Below are 18,365 nucleotides of genomic sequence, written 5' to 3'. Positions count from 1 at the left end.
CCTCTTGCTGACGAGCACTGGCGATGCACCTGTGCGCCTACTGAGTGGTACAAAAACCTGTGAAGACGTTTGGCGGCATTTCAAGCGACCCCTTCAGTTACATACGCTCACTGCTGATGACGGCCGAAAGCCAGAAACACGTGTCCAGAGATACGGCACTCGCTGCACCTACCTTAGGTGAAAGACTTTCTACAGCGATACGGCACTTGCTGCACCTACTTAGGGTGAATAATTTTTTGAAAAATTCTCGCTATTTATATTTAAATGACTGCATTTACCATGATGCCTTGGGGCTATTTTCCGCTTGAATGCAAGGCAGTGTGCTCCCTTTTTCTTTTTGGATGTCTAAATGACGGCTCCCGTGAGCCTCTTGCTGACGAGCACTGGCGATGCACCTGTGCGCCTACTGAGTGGTACAAAAACCTGTGAAGACGTTTGGTGGCATTTCAAGCTCCCCCTTCAGTTACATACGCTCTCTGCTGATGACGGTTGAAAGCCAGAAACACGTGTGTAGAGATAGGGCACTCGCTGCTCCTACCTTAGGTGAAAGACTTTCTACAGCGATTCGGCACTTGCTGCACCTACTTAGGGTGAATAATTTTTTGAAAAATTCTCGCTATTTATATTTAAATGACTGCATTTACCATGATGCCTTGGGGCTATTTTCCGCTTGAATGCAAGGCAGTGTGCTCCCTTTTTCTTTTTGGATGTCTAAATGACAGCTCCAGTGAGCCTCTTGCTGACGAGCACTGGCGATGCACCTGTGCACCTACTGAGTGGTATAAAAACCTGTGAAGACGTTTGGCGGCATTTCAAGCGACCCCTTCAGTTACATACGCTCTCTGCTGATGACGGCCGAAAGCCAGAAACACGTGTCCAGAGATACGGCACTCGCTGCACCTACCTTAGGTGAAAGATTTTCTACAGCGATACGGCACTTGCTGCACCTACTTAGGGTGAATAATTTTTTGAAAAGTTCTCGCTATTTATATTTAAAAGACTGCATTTACCATGATGCCTTGGGGCTATTTTCTGCTTGAATGCAAGGCAGTGTGCTCCATTTTTTCTTTTTGGATGTCTAAATGACGGCTCCCGTGAGCCTCTTGCTGACGAGCACTGGCGATGCACCTGTGCGCCTACTGGTTGGTACAAAAACCTGTGAAGACGTTTGGCGGCATTTCAAGCGACCCATTCAGTTACATACGCTCTCTGCTGATGACGGCCGAAAGTCAGAAACTCGTGTCCAGAGATACGGCACTCGCTGCACCTACCTTAGGTGAAAGACTTTTTACAGCGATACAGCACTTGCTGCACCTACTTAGGGTGAATAATTAAAAAAAAAAATTGCGCTATTTATATTTAAATGACTGCATTTACCATGATGCCTTGGGGCTATTTTCCGCTTGAATGCAAGGCAGTGTGCTCCTTTTTCTTTTTGGATGTCTAAATGACGGCTCCCGTCAGCCTCTTGCTGACGAGCACTGGCGATGCACCTGTGCGCCTACTGAGTGGTACAAAAACCTGTGAAGACGTTTGGTGGCATTTCAAGCGCCCCCTTCAGTTACATACGCTCTCTGCTGATGACGGCCGAAAGCCAGAAACATGTGTCCAGAGATACGGCACTCGCTGCACCTACCTTAGGTGAAAGACTTTCTACAGCGATACGGCACTTGCTGCACCTACTTAGGGTGAATAATTTTTTGAAAAATTCTCGCTATTTATAGTTAAATGACTGCATTTACCATGATGCCTTGGGGCTATTTTCCTCTTGAATGCAAGGCAGTGTGCTCCCTTTTTCTTTTTGGATGTCTAAATTACGACTCCCGTGAGCCTCTTGCTGACGAGCACTGGCGATGCACCTGTGCGCCTACTGAGTGGTACAAAAACCTGTGAAGACGTTTGGCGGCATTTCAAGCGACCCCTTCAGTATCATACGCTCACTGCTGATGACGGCCGAAAGCCAGAAACACGTGTCCAGAGATACGGCACTCGCTGCACCTACCTTAGGTGAAAGACTTTCTACAGCGATACGGCACTTGCTGCACCTACTTAGGGTGAATAATTTTTTGAAAAATTCTCGCTATTTATATTTAAATGACTGCATTTACCATGATGCCTTGGGGCTATTTTCCGCTTGAATGCAAGGCAGTGTGTTCCCTTTTTCTTTTTGGATGTCTAAATGACGGCTCCCGTGAGCCTCTTGCTGACGAGCACTGGCGATGCACCTGTGCGCCTACTGAGTGGTACAAAAACCTGTGAAGACGTTTGGTGGCATTTCAAGCGCCCCCTTCAGTTACATACGCTCTCTGCTGATGACGGCCGAAAGCCAGAAACACGTGTGTAGAGATAGGGCACTCGCTGCTCCTACCTTAGGTGAAAGACTTTCTACAGCGATTCGGCACTTGCTGCACCTACTTAGGGTGAATAATTTTTTGAAAAATTCTCGCTATTTATATTTAAATGACTGCATTTACCATGATGCCTTGGGGCTATTTTCCGCTTGAATGCAAGGCAGTGTGCTCCCTTTTTCTTTTTGGATGTCTAAATGACAGCTCCAGTGAGCCTCTTGCTGACGAGCACTGGCGATGCACCTGTGCACCTACTGAGTGGTATAAAAACCTGTGAAGACGTTTGGCGGCATTTCAAGCGACCCCTTCAGTTACATACGCTCTCTGCTGATGACGGCCGAAAGCCAGAAACACGTGTCCAGAGATACGGCACTCGCTGCACCTACCTTAGGTGAAAGACTTTCTACAGCGATACGGCACTTGCTGCACCTACTTAGGGTGAATAATTTTTTGAAAAGTTCTCGCTATTTATATTTAAAAGACTGCATTTACCATGATGCCTTGGGGCTATTTTCTGCTTGAATGCAAGGCAGTGTGCTCCATTTTTTCTTTTTGGATGTCTAAATGACGGCTCCCGTGAGCCTCTTGCTGACGAGCACTGGCGATGCACCTGTGCGCCTACTGGTTGGTACAAAAACCTGTGAAGACGTTTGGCGGCATTTCAAGCGACCCATTCAGTTACATACGCTCTCTGCTGATGACGGCCGAAAGTCAGAAACTCGTGTCCAGAGATACGGCACTCGCTGCACCTACCTTAGGTGAAAGACTTTTTACAGCGATACAGCACTTGCTGCACCTACTTAGGGTGAATAATTGTAAAAAAAATTTGCGCTATTTATATTTAAATGACTGCATTTACCATGATGCCTTGGGGCTATTTTCCGCTTGAATGCAAGGCAGTGTGCTCCCTTTTTCTTTTTGGATGTCTAAATGACGGCTCCCGTCAGCCTCTTGCTGACGAGCACTGGCGATGCACCTGTGCGCCTACTGAGTGGTACAAAAACCTGTGAAGACGTTTGGCGGCATTTCAAGCGACCCCTTCAGTTACATACGCTGTCTGCTGATGACGGCCGAAAGCCAGAAACATGTGTCCAGGGATACGGCACTCGCTGCACCTACCTTAGGTGAAAGACTTTCTACAGCGATATGGCACTTGCTGCACCTACTTAGGGTGAATAATTTTTTGAAAAATTCTCGCTATTTATATTTAAATGACTGCATTTACCATGATGCCTTGGGGCTATTTTCCTCTTGAATGCAAGGCAGTGTGCTCCCTTTTTCTTTTTGGATGTCTAAATGATGGCTCCCGTGAGCCTCTTGCTGACGAGCACTGGTGATGCACCTGTGCGCCTACTGAGTGGTACAAAAACCTGTGAAGACGTTTGGCGGCATTTCAAGCGACCCCTTCAGTTACATACGCTCTCTGCTGATTATGTCCGAAAGCCAGAAACACGTGTCCAGAGATATGGCACTCGCTGCACCTACCTTAGGTGAAAGACTTTCTACAGCGATACGGCACTTGCTGCACCTACTTAGGGTGAATAATTTTTTGAAAAATTCTCGCTATTTATATTTAAATGACTGCATTTACCATGATGCCTTGGGGCTATTTTCCGCTTGAATGCAAGGCAGTGTGCTCCCTTTTTCTTTTTGGATGTCTAAATGACGGCTCCCGTGAGGCTCTTGCTGACGAGCACTGGCGATGCACCTGTGCACCTACTGAGTGGTACAAAAACCTGTGAAGACGTTTGATGGCATTTCAAGCGACCCCTTCAGTTACATACGCTCTCTGCTGATGACGGCCGAAAGCCAGAAACACATGTCCAGAGATACGGCACTCGCTGCACCTACCTTAGGTGAAAGACTTTCTACAGCGATACGGCACTTGCTGCACCTACTTAGGGTGAATAATTTTTTGAAAAATTTGCGCTATTTATATTTAAATGACTGCATTTACCATGATGCCTTGGGGCTATTTTCCGCTTGAATGCAAGGCAGTGTGCTCCCTTTTTCTTTTTGGATGTCTAAATGACGGCTCCCGTGAGCCTCTTGCTGATGAGCACTGGCGATGCACCTGTGCGCCTACTGAGTGGTACAAAAACCTGTGAAGACGTTTGGCGGCATTTCAAGCGACCCCTTCAGTTACATACGGTCTCTGCTGATGACGGCCGAGAGCCAGAAACACGTGTCCAGAGATACGGCACTCGCTGCACCTACCTTAGGGGAAAGACTTTCTACAGCGATACGGCACTTGCTGCACCTACTTAGGATGAATAATTTTTTGAAAAATCCTCGCTATTTATATTTAAATGACTGCATTTACCATGATGCCTTGGGGCTATTTTCCACTTGAATGCAAGGCAGTGTGCTACTTTTTTTCTTTTTGGATGTCTAAATGACGGCTCCCGTGAGCCTCTTGCTGACGAGCACTGGCGATGCACCTGTCCCCCTACTGAGTGGTACAAAAACCTGTGAAGACGTTTGGCGGCATTTCAAGCGACCCCTTCAGTTACATACGCTCTCTGCTGATGACGGCCGAAAGCCAGAAACACGTGTCCAGAGATACGGCACTCGCTGCACCTTCCTTAGGTGAAAGACTTTCTACAGCGATACGGCACTTGCTGCACCTACCTAGGGTGAATAATTTTTTTAAAAATGTGCGCTATTTATATTTAAATGACTGCATTTACCATGATGCCTTGGTGCTATTTTCCGTTTGAATGCAAGGCAGTGTGCTCCCTTTTTCATTTTGGATGTCTAAATGACGGCTCCCGTGAGCCTCTTGCTAACGAGCACTGGCGATGCACCTGTCCCCCTACTGAGTGGTACAAAAACCTGTGAAGACGTTTGGCGGCATTTCAAGCGACCCCTTCAGTTACATACGCTCTCTGCTGATGACGGCCGAAAGCCAGAAACACGTGTCCAGAGATACGGCACTTGCTGCAACTACCTTAGGTGAAAGACTTTCTACAGCGATACGGCACTTGCTGCACCTACTTAGGGTGAATAATTTTTTGAAAAATTCTCGCTATTTATATTTAAATGACTGCATTTACCATGATGCCTTGGGGCTATTTTCCGCTTGAATGCAAGGCAGTGTGCTCCCTTTTTCTTTTTGGATGTCTAAATGACGGCTCCCGTGAGGCTCTTGCTGACGAGCACTGGCGATGCACCTGTGCACCTACTGAGTGGTACAAAAACCTGTGAAGACGTTTGATGGCATTTCAAGCGACCCCTTCAGTTACATACGCTCTCTGCTGATGACGGCCGAAAGCCAGAAACACATGTCCAGAGATACGGCACTCGCTGCACCTACCTTAGGTGAAAGACTTTCTACAGCGATACGGCACTTGCTGCACCTACTTAGGGTGAATAATTTTTTGAAAAATTTGCGCTATTTATATTTAAATGACTGCATTTACCATGATGCCTTGGGGCTATTTTCCGCTTGAATGCAAGGCAGTGTGCTCCCTTTTTCTTTTTGGATGTCTAAATGACGGCTCCCGTGAGCCTCTTGCTGATGAGCACTGGCGATGCACCTGTGCGCCTACTGAGTGGTACAAAAACCTGTGAAGACGTTTGGCGGCATTTCAAGCGACCCCTTCAGTTACATACGGTCTCTGCTGATGACGGCCGAGAGCCAGAAACACGTGTCCAGAGATACGGCACTCGCTGCACCTACCTTAGGGGAAAGACTTTCTACAGCGATACGGCACTTGCTGCACCTACTTAGGATGAATAATTTTTTGAAAAATCCTCGCTATTTATATTTAAATGACTGCATTTACCATGATGCCTTGGGGCTATTTTCCACTTGAATGCAAGGCAGTGTGCTACTTTTTTTCTTTTTGGATGTCTAAATGACGGCTCCCGTGAGCCTCTTGCTGACGAGCACTGGCGATGCACCTGTCCCCCTACTGAGTGGTACAAAAACCTGTGAAGACGTTTGGCGGCATTTCAAGCGACCCCTTCAGTTACATACGCTCTCTGCTGATGACGGCCGAAAGCCAGAAACACGTGTCCAGAGATACGGCACTCGCTGCACCTTCCTTAGGTGAAAGACTTTCTACAGCGATACGGCACTTGCTGCACCTACCTAGGGTGAATAATTTTTTTAAAAATGTGCGCTATTTATATTTAAATGACTGCATTTACCATGATGCCTTGGTGCTATTTTCCGTTTGAATGCAAGGCAGTGTGCTCCCTTTTTCATTTTGGATGTCTAAATGACGGCTCCCGTGAGCCTCTTGCTAACGAGCACTGGCGATGCACCTGTCCCCCTACTGAGTGGTACAAAAACCTGTGAAGACGTTTGGCGGCATTTCAAGCGACCCCTTCAGTTACATACGCTCTCTGCTGATGACGGCCGAAAGCCAGAAACACGTGTCCAGAGATACGGCACTTGCTGCAACTACCTTAGGTGAAAGACTTTCTACAGCGATACGGCACTTGCTGCACCTACCTAGGGTGAATAATTTTTTTTAAAATGTGCGCTATTTATATTTCAATGACTGCATTTACCATGATGCCTTGGGGCTATTTTCCGCTTGAATGCAAGGCAGTGTGCTCCCTTTTTCTTTTTGGATGTCTAAATGACGGCTCCCGTGAGCCTCTTGCTAACGAGCACTGGCGATGCACCTGTCCCCCTACTGAGTGGTACAAAAACCTGTGAAAACGTTTGGCGGCATTTCAAGCGACCCCTTCAGTTACATACGCTCTCTGCTGATGACGGCCGAAAGCCAGAAACACGTGTCCAGAGATACGGCACTCGCTGCACCTACCTTAGGTGAAAGACTTTCTACAGCGATACGGCACTTGCTGCACCTACTTTTGGTGAATACATTTTTTAAAAATTCGCGCTATTTATATTTAAATGACTGCATTTACCATGATGCCTTGGGGCTATTGTCCGCTTGAATGCAAGGCAGTGTGCTCCCTTTTTCTTTTTGGATGTCTAAATGAGGGCTCCCGTGAGCCTCTTGCTGACGAGCACTGGCGATGCACCTGTGCGCCTACTGAGTGGTACAAAAACCCGTGAAGACGTTTGGCGGCATTTCAAGCGACCCCTTCAGTTACATACGCTCTCTGCTGATGACGGCCGAGAGCCATAAACACGTGTCCAGAGATACGGCACTCGCTGCACCTACCTTAGGTGAAAGACTTTCTACAGCGATACGGCACTTGCTGCACCTACTTAGGGTGAATAATTTTTTAAAAAATCCTCGCTATTTATATTTAAATGACTGCATTTACCATGATGCCTTGGGGCTATTTTCCGCTTGAATGCAAGGCAGTGTGCTCCTTTTTTTCTTTTTGGATGTCTAAATGACAGCTCCCGTGAGCCTCTTGCTAACGAGCACTGGCGATGCAGCTGTCCCCCTACTGAGTGGTACAAAAACCTGTGAAGACGTTTGACGGCATTTCAAGCGACCCCTTCAGTTACTTACGCTCTCTGCTGATGACGGCCGAAAGCCAGAAACACGTGTCCAGAGACACGGCACTCGCTGCACCTACCTTAGGTGAAAGACTTTCTACAGCGATACGGCACTTGCTGCACCTACTTAGGGTGAATAATTTTTTGAAAAATTCTCGCTATTTATATTTAAATGACTGCATTTACCATGATGCCTTGGGGCTATTTTCCTCTTGAATGCAAGCCAGTGTGCTCCCTTTTTCTTTTTGGATGTCTAAATGATGGCTCCCGTGAGCCTCTTCCTGACGAGCACTCGCGATGCACCTGTGCGCCTACTGAGTGGTACAAAAACCTGTGAAGACGTTTGGTGGCATTTCAAGCGACCCCTTCAGTTACATACGCTCTCTGCTGATGACGGCCGAAAGCCAGAAACACGCGTCCAGAGATACGGCACTCGCTGCACCTACCTTAGGTGAAAGACTTTCTACAGCGATACGGCACTTGCTGCACCTACTTAGGGTGAATAATTTTTTAAAAAATTCTCGCTATTTATATTTAAATGACTGCATTTAACATGATGCCTTGGGGCTATTTTCCACTTGAATGGAAGGCAGTGTGCTCCCTTTTTCTTTTTGGATGTCTAAATGACGGCTCCCGTGAGCCTCTTGCTGACGAGCACTGGCGATGCACCTGTGCGCCTACTGAGTGGTGCAAAAACCTGTGAAGACGTTTGGCGGCATTTCAAGCGACCCATTCAGTTACATACGCTCTCTGCTGATGACGGCCGAAAGCCAGAAACACGTGTCCAGAGATATGGCACTCGCTGCACCTACCTTAGGTAAAAGACCTTCTACAGCGATACGGCACTTGCTGCACTTACTTTGGGTGAATAATTTTTTCTAAAATTTGCGCTATTTATATTTAAATGACTGCATTTACCATGATGCCTTGGGGCTATTTTCCGCTTGAATGCAAGGCAGTGTGCTCCCTTTTTCTTTTTGGATGTCTAAATGACGGCTCCCGTGAGCCTCTTGCTGAAGAGCACTGGCGATGCACCTGTGCACCTACTGAGTGGTACAAAAACCTGTGAAGACGTTTGGCGGCATTTCAAGTGACCCCTTCAGTTACATACGCTCTCTGCTGATGACGGCCGAAAGCCAGAAACACGTGTCCAGAGATATGGCACTCGCTGCACCTACCTTAGGTGAAAGACTTTCTACAGCGATACGGCACTTGCTGCACCTACTTAGGGTGAATAATTTGTTGAAAAATTCTCACTATTTATATTTAAATGACTGCATTTACCATGATGCCTTGGGGCTATTTTCCGCTTGAATGCAAGGCAGTGTGCTCCCTTTTTCTTTTTGGATGTCTAAATGACGGCTCCCGTGAGCCTCTTGCTGACGAGCACTGGCGATGCACCTGTGCGCCTACTGAGTGGTACAAAAACCTGTGAAGACGTTTGGCGGCATTTCAAGCGACCCAATCAGTTACATACGCTCTCTGCTGATGACGGCCGAAAGCCAGAAACACGTGTCCAGAGATATGGCACTCGCTGCACCTACCTTAGGTGAAAGACCTTCTATAGCGATACGGCACTTGCTGCACTTACTTTGGGTGAAGAATTTTTTGAAAAATTTGCGCTATTTATATTTAAATGACTGCATTTACCATGATGCCTTGGGGCTATTTTCCGCTTGAATGCAAGGCAGTGTGCTCCCTTTTTCTTTTTGGATGTCTAAATGACGGCTCCCGTGAGCCTCTTGCTGAAGAGCACTGGCGATGCGCCTGTGCTCCTACTGAGTGGTACAAAAACCTGTGAAGACGTTTGGCGGCATTTCAAGCGACCCCTTCAGTTACATACGCTCTCTGCTGATAACGGCCGAAAGCCAGAAACAGGTGTCCAGAGTAATGGCACTCGCTGCACCTACCTTAGGTGAAAGACTTTCTACAGCGATACGGCACTTGCTGCACCTACTTAGGGTGAATAATTTTTTGAAAAATTCTCGCTATTTATATTTAAATGACTGCATTTACCATGATGCCTTGGGGCTATTTTCCGCTTGAATGCAAGGCAGTGTGCTCCCTTTTTCTTTTTTGGATGTCTAAATGACGGCTCCCATGAGCCTCTTGCTGACGAGCACTGGCGATGCACCTGTGCGCCTACTGAGTGGTACAAAAACCTGTGAAGACGTTTGGTGGCATTTCAAGCGACCCCTTCAGTTACATACGCTCTCTGCTGATGACGGCCGAAAGCCAGAAACATGTGTCCAGAGATACGGCACTCGCTGCACCTACCTTAGGTGAAAGACTTTCTACAGCGATACGGCACTTGCTGTACCTACTTAGGGTGAATAATTGTTTGAAAAATTCTCGCTATTTATATTTAAATGACTGCATTTACCATGATGCCTTGGGGCTATTTTCCGTTTGAATGCAAGGCAGTGTGCTCCCTTTTTCTTTTTGGATGTCTAAATGACGGCTCCCGTTAGCCTCTTGCTGACGAGCACTGGCGATGCACCTGTGCGCCTACTGAGTGGTACAAAAACCTGGGAAGACGTTTGGAGGCATTTCAAGCGACCCCTTCAGTTACATACGCTCTCTGCTGATGATGGCCGAAAGCCAGAAACACGTGTCCAGAGATGCGGCACTCACTGCACCTACCTTAGGTGAAAGACTTTATACAGCGATACGGCACTTGCTGCACCTACTTAGGGTGAATAATTTTTTGAAAAATTCTCGCTATTTATATTTAAATGACTGCATTGACCATGATGCCTTGGGGCTATTTTCCACTTGAATGCAAGGCAGTGTGCTCCCTTTTTCTTTTTGGATGTCTAAATTACGGCTCCCGTGAGCCTCTTGCTGACGAGCACTTGCGATGCACCTGTGCGCCTACTGAGTGGTACAAAAACCTGTGAAGACGTTTGGCGGCATTTCAAGCGACCCATTCAGTTACATACGCTCTCTGCTGATGACGGCCAAAAGCCAGAAACACGTGTCCAGAGATATGGCACTCGCTGCACCTACCTTAGGTGAAAGACCTTCTATAGCGATACGGCACTTGCTGCACTTACTTTGGGTGAATAATTTTTTGAAAAATGTGCGCTATTTATATTTAAATGACTGCATTTACCATGATGCCTTGGGGCTATTTTCCGCTTGAATGCAAGGCAGTGTGCTCCCTTTTTCTTTTTGGATGTCTAAATGACGGCTCCCGTGAGGCTCTTGCTGAAGAGCACTGGCGATGCACCTGTGCGCCTACTGAGTGGTACAAAAACCTGTGAAGACGTTTGGCGGCATTTCAAGCGACCCCTTCAGTTACATACACTCTCTGCTGATGACGGCCGAAAGCCAGAAACACGTGTCCAGAGATATGGCACTCGCTGCACCTACCTTAGGTGAAAGACTTTCTACAGCGATACGGCACTTGCTGCACCTACTTAGGGTGAATAATTTTTGGAAAAATTCTCGCTATTTATATTTAAATGACTGCATTTACCATGATGCCTTGGGGCTATTTTCCGCTTGAATGCAAGGCAGTGTGCTCCCTTTTTCTTTTTTGGATGTCTAAATGACGGCTCCCATGAGCCTCTTGCTGACGAGCACTGGCGATGCACCTGTGCGCCTACTGAGTGGTACAAAAACCTGTGAAGACGTTTGGCGGCATTTCAAGCGACCCCTTCAGTTACATACGCTCTCTGCTGATGACGGCCGAAAGCCAGAAACATGTGTCTAGAGATAGGGCACTCGCTGCTCCTACCTTAGGTGAAAGACTTTCTACAGCGATTCGGCACTTGCTGCACCTACTTAGGGTGAATAATTTTTTGAAAAATTCTCGCTATTTATATTTAAATGACTGCATTTACCATGATGCCTTGGGGCTATTTTCCGCTTGAATGCAAGGCAGTGTGCTCCCTTTTTCTTTTTGGATGTCTAAATGACGGCTCCCGTGAGCCTCTTGCTGACGAGCACTGGCGATGCACCTGTGCGCCTACTGAGTGGTACAAAAACCTGTGAAGACGTTTGGTGGCATTTCAAGCGCCCCCTTCAGTTACATACGCTCTCTGCTGATGACGGCCGAAAGCCAGAAACACGTGTCTAGAGATAGGGCACTCGCTGCTCCTACCTTAGGTGAAAGACTTTCTACAGCGATTCGGCACTTGCTGCACCTACTTAGGGTGAATAATTTTTTGAAAAATTCTCGCTATTTATATTTAAATGACTGCATTTACCATGATGCCTTGGGGCTATTTTCCGTTTGAATGCAAGGCAGTGTGCTCCCTTTTTCTTTTTGGATGTCTAAATGACGGCTCCCGTTAGCCTCTTGCTGACGAGCACTGGCGATGCACCTGTGCGCCTACTGAGTGGTACAAAAACCTGGGAAGACGTTTGGAGGCATTTCAAGCGACCCCTTCAGTTACATACGCTCTCTGCTGATGATGGCCGAAAGCCAGAAACACGTGTCCAGAGATGCGGCACTCACTGCACCTACCTTAGGTGAAAGACTTTATACAGCGATACGGCACTTGCTGCACCTACTTAGGGTGAATAATTTTTTGAAAAATTCTCGCTATTTATATTTAAATGACTGCATTGACCATGATGCCTTGGGGCTATTTTCCGCTTGAATGCAAGGCAGTGTGCTCCCTTTTTCTTTTTGGATGTCTAAATTACGGCTCCCGTGAGCCTCTTGCTGACGAGCACTTGCAATGCACCTGTGCGCCTACTGAGTGGTACAAAAACCTGTGAAGACGTTTGTCGGCATTTCAAGCGACCCCTTCAGTTACATACGCTCTCTGGTGATGACGGCCGAAAGCCAGAATCACATGTCCAGAGACAGGGCACTCGCTGCACCTACCTTAGGTGAAAGACTTTCTACAGCGATACGGCACTTGCTGCACCTACTTAGGGTGAATAATTTTTTGAAATTTTTTCGCTATTTATATGTAAATGACTGCATTTACCATGATGCCTTGGGGCTATTTTCCCCTTGAATGCAAGGCAGTGTGCTCCCTTTTTCTTTTTGGATGTCTAAATGACGGCTCCCGTGAGCCTCTTGCTGACGAGCACTGGCGATGTACCTGTGCGCCTACTGAGTGGTACAAAAACCTGTGAAGACGTTTGGCGGCATTTCAAGCGACCCCTTCAGTTACATACGCTCTGTGCTGATGACGGCCGAAAGCCAGAAACACGTGTCCAGAGATACGGCACTCGCTGCACCTACCTTAGGTGAAAGACTTTCTACAGCGATACGGCACTTGCTGCACCTACTTAGGGTGAATAATTTTTTGAAAAATTCTCGCTATTTATATTTAAATGACTGCATTTACCCAGATGCCTTGGGGCTATTTTCCGCTTGAATGCAACGCAGTGTGCTCCCTTTTTCTTTTTGGATGTCTAAATGACGGCTCCCGTGAGCCTCTTGCTGACGAGCACTGGCGATGCACCTGTGCGCCTACTGAGTGGTACAAAAACCTGTGAAGACGTTTGGTGGCATTTCAAGCGCCCCCTTCAGTTACATACGCTCTCTGCTGATGACGGCCGAAAGCCAGAAACATGTGTCCAGAGATACGGCACTCGCTGCACCTACCTTAGGTGAAAGACTTTCTACAGCGATACGGCACTTGCTGCACCTACTTAGGGTGAATCATTTTTTGAAAAATTCTCGCTATTTATAGTTAAATGACTGCATTTACCATGATGCCTTGGGGCTATTTTCCTCTTGAATGCAAGGCAGTGTGCTCCCTTTTTCTTTTTGGATGTCTAAATTACGACTCCCGTGAGCCTCTTGCTGACGAGCACTGGCGATGCACCTGTGCGCCTACTGAGTGGTACAAAAACCTGTGAAGACGTTTGGCGGCATTTCAAGCGACCCCTTCAGTTACATACGCTCACTGCTGATGACGGCCGAAAGCCAGAAACACGTGTCCAGAGATACGGCACTCGCTGCACCTACCTTAGGTGAAAGACTTTCTACAGCGATACGGCACTTGCTGCACCTACTTAGGGTGAATAATTTTTTGAAAAATTCTCGCTATTTATATTTAAATGACTGCATTTACCATGATGCCTTGGGGCTATTTTCCGCTTGAATGCAAGGCAGTGTGCTCCCTTTTTCTTTTTGGATGTCTAAATGACGGCTCCCGTGAGCCTCTTGCTGACGAGCACTGGCGATGCACCTGTGCGCCTACTGAGTGGTACAAAAACCTGTGAAGACGTTTGGTGGCATTTCAAGCGCCCCCTTCAGTTACATACGCTCTCTGCTGATGACGGCCGAAAGCCAGAAACACGTGTCTAGAGATAGGGCACTCGCTGCTCCTACCTTAGGTGAAAGACTTTCTACAGCGATTCGGCACTTGCTGCACCTACTTAGGGTGAATAATTTTTTGAAAAATTCTCGCTATTTATATTTAAGTGACTGCATTTACCATGATGCCTTGGGGCTATTTTCCGCTTGAATGCAAGGCAGTGAGCTCCCTTTTTCTTTTTGGATGTCTAAATGACAGCTCCAGTGAGCCTCTTGCTGACGAGCACTGGCGATGCACCTGTGCACCTACTGAGTGGTATAAAAACCTGTGAAGACGTTTGGCGGCATTTCAAGCGACCCCTTCAGTTACATACGCTCTCTGCTGATGACGGCCGAAAGCCAGAAACACGTGTCCAGAGATACGGCACTCGCTGCACCTACCTTAGGTGAAAGACTTTCTACAGCGATACGGCACTTGCTGCACCTACTTAGGGTGAATAATTTTTTGAAAAATTCTCGCTATTTATATTTAAATGACTGCATTTACCATGATGCCTTGGGGCTATTTTCCGCTTGAATGCAAGGCAGTGTGCTCCCTTTTTCTTTTTGGATGTCTAAATGACGGCTCCCGTGAGCCTCTTGCTGACGAGCACTGGCGATGCACCTGTGCGCCTACTGAGTGGTACAAAAACCTGTGAAGACGTTTGGTGGCATTTCAAGCGCCCCCTTCAGTTACATACGCTCTCTGCTGATGACGGCCGAAAGCCAGAAACACGTGTCTAGAGATAGGGCACTCGCTGCTCCTACCTTAGGTGAAAGACTTTCTACAGCGATTCGGCACTTGCTGCACCTACTTAGGGTGAATAATTTTTTGAAAAATTCTCGCTATTTATATTTAAATGACTGCATTTACCATGATGCCTTGGGGCTATTTTCCGTTTGAATGCAAGGCAGTGTGCTCCCTTTTTCTTTTTGGATGTCTAAATGACGGCTCCCGTTAGCCTCTTGCTGACGAGCACTGGCGATGCACCTGTGCGCCTACTGAGTGGTACAAAAACCTGGGAAGACGTTTGGAGGCATTTCAAGCGACCCCTTCAGTTACATACGCTCTCTGCTGATGATGGCCGAAAGCCAGAAACACGTGTCCAGAGATGCGGCACTCACTGCACCTACCTTAGGTGAAAGACTTTATACAGCGATACGGCACTTGCTGCACCTACTTAGGGTGAATAATTTTTTGAAAAATTCTCGCTATTTATATTTAAATGACTGCATTGACCATGATGCCTTGGGGCTATTTTCCGCTTGAATGCAAGGCAGTGTGCTCCCTTTTTCTTTTTGGATGTCTAAATTACGGCTCCCGTGAGCCTCTTGCTGACGAGCACTTGCAATGCACCTGTGCGCCTACTGAGTGGTACAAAAACCTGTGAAGACGTTTGGCGGCATTTCAAGCGACCCCTTCAGTTACATACGCTCTCTGGTGATGACGGCCGAAAGCCAGAATCACATGTCCAGAGACAGGGCACTCGCTGCACCTACCTTAGGTGAAAGACTTTCTACAGCGATACGGCACTTGCTGCACCTACTTAGGGTGAATAATTTTTTGAAATTTTTTCGCTATTTATATGTAAATGACTGCATTTACCATGATGCCTTGGGGCTATTTTCCCCTTGAATGCAAGGCAGTGTGCTCCCTTTTTCTTTTTGGATGTCTAAATGACGGCTCCCGTGAGCCTCTTGCTGACGAGCACTGGCGATGTACCTGTGCGCCTACTGAGTGGTACAAAAACCTGTGAAGACGTTTGGCGGCATTTCAAGCGACCCCTTCAGTTACATACGCTCTGTGCTGATGACGGCCGAAAGCCAGAAACACGTGTCCAGAGATACGGCACTCGCTGCACCTACCTTAGGTGAAAGACTTTCTACAGCGATACGGCACTTGCTGCACCTACTTAGGGTGAATAATTTTTTGAAAAATTCTCGCTATTTATATTTAAATGACTGCATTTACCCAGATGCCTTGGGGCTATTTTCCGCTTGAATGCAACGCAGTGTGCTCCCTTTTTCTTTTTGGATGTCTAAATGACGGCTCCCGTGAGCCTCTTGCTGACGAGCACTGGCGATGCACCTGTGCGCCTACTGAGTGGTACAAAAACCTGTGAAGACGTTTGGTGGCATTTCAAGCGCCCCCTTCAGTTACATACGCTCTCTGCTGATGACGGCCGAAAGCCAGAAACATGTGTCCAGAGATACGGCACTCGCTGCACCTACCTTAGGTGAAAGACTTTCTACAGCGATACGGCACTTGCTGCACCTACTTAGGGTGAATAATTTTTTGAAAAATTCTCGCTATTTATAGTCAAATGACTGCATTTACCATGATGCCTTGGGGCTATTTTCCTCTTGAATGCAAGGCAGTGTGCTCCCTTTTTCTTTTTGGATGTCTAAATTACGACTCCCGTGAGCCTCTTGCTGACGAGCACTGGCGATGCACCTGTGCGCCTACTGAGTGGTACAAAAACCTGTGAAGACGTTTGGCGGCATTTCAAGCGACCCCTTCAGTTACATACGCTCACTGCTGATGACGGCCGAAAGCCAGAAACACGTGTCCAGAGATACGGCACTCGCTGCACCTACCTTAGGTGAAAGACTTTCTACAGCGATACGGCACTTGCTGCACCTACTTAGGGTGAATAATTTTTTGAAAAATTCTCGCTATTTATATTTAAATGACTGCATTTACCATGATGCCTTGGGGCTATTTTCCGCTTGAATGCAAGGCAGTGTGCTCCCTTTTTCTTTTTGGATGTCTAAATGACGGCTCCCGTGAGCCTCTTGCTGACGAGCACTGGCGATGCACCTGTGCGCCTACTGAGTGGTACAAAAACCTGTGAAGACGTTTGGTGGCATTTCAAGCGCCCCCTTCAGTTACATACGCTCTCTGCTGATGACGGCCGAAAGCCAGAAACACGTGTCTAGAGATAGGGCACTCGCTGCTCCTACCTTAGGTGAAAGACTTTCTACAGCGATTCGGCACTTGCTGCACCTACTTAGGGTGAATAATTTTTTGAAAAATTCTCGCTATTTATATTTAAGTGACTGCATTTACCATGATGCCTTGGGGCTATTTTCCGCTTGAATGCAAGGCAGTGAGCTCCCTTTTTCTTTTTGGATGTCTAAATGACAGCTCCAGTGAGCCTCTTGCTGACGAGCACTGGCGATGCACCTGTGCACCTACTGAGTGGTATAAAAACCTGTGAAGACGTTTGGCGGCATTTCAAGCGACCCCTTCAGTTACATACGCTCTCTGCTGATGACGGCCGAAAGCCAGAAACACGTGTCCAGAGATACGGCACTCGCTGCACCTACCTTAGGTGAAAGACTTTCTACAGCGATACGGCACTTGCTGCACCTACTTAGGGTGAATAATTTTTTGAAAAATTCTCGCTATTTATATTTAAAAGACTGCATTTACCATGATGCCTTGGGGCTATTTTCTGCTTGAATGCAAGGCAGTGTGCTCCATTTTTTCTTTTTGGATGTCTAAATGACGGCTCCCGTGAGCCTCTTGCTGACGAGCACTGGCGATGCACCTGTGCGCCTACTGAGTGGTACAAAAACCTGTGAAGAGGTTTGGCGGCATTTCAAGCGACCCCTTCAGTTACATACGCTCTGTGCTGATGACGGCCGAAAGCCAGAAACATGTGTCCAGAGATACGGCACTCGCTGCACCTACCTTAGGTGAAAGACTTTCTACAGCGATACGGCACTTGCTGCACCTACTTAGGGTGAATAATTTTTTGAAAAATTCTCGCTATTTATATTAAAATGACTGCATTTACCATGATGCCTTGGGGCTATTTTCCGTTTGAATGCAAGGCAGTGTGCTCCCTTTTTCTTTTTGGATGTCTAAATGACGGCTCCCGTTAGCCTCTTGCTGACGAGCACTGGCGATGCACCTGTGCGCCTACTGAGTGGTACAAAAACCTGGGAAGACGTTTGGAGGCATTTCAAGCGACCCTTTCAGTTACATACGCTCTCTGCTGATGATGGCCGAAAGCCAGAAACACGTGTCCAGAGATGCGGCACTCACTGCACCTACCTTAGGTGAAAGACTTTATACAGCGATACGGCACTTGCTGCACCTACTTAGGGTGAATAATTTTTTGAAAAATTCTCGCTATTTATATTTAAATGACTGCATTGACCATGATGCCTTGGGGCTATTTTCCGCTTGAATGCAAGGCAGTGTGCTCCCTTTTTCTTTTTGGATGTCTAAATTACGGCTCCCGTGAGCCTCTTGCTGACGAGCACTTGCGATGCACCTGTGCGCCTACTGAGTGGTACAAAAACC

The sequence above is a fragment of the Pleurodeles waltl genome, chromosome 10, assembly GCF_031143425.1.
Source record: "Pleurodeles waltl isolate 20211129_DDA chromosome 10, aPleWal1.hap1.20221129, whole genome shotgun sequence".
NCBI classification, from domain to species: domain Eukaryota; kingdom Metazoa; phylum Chordata; class Amphibia; order Caudata; family Salamandridae; genus Pleurodeles; species Pleurodeles waltl.
The sequence above is the reverse complement of the archived record's forward strand: the minus strand, read 5'-3'. Positions refer to the sequence as shown.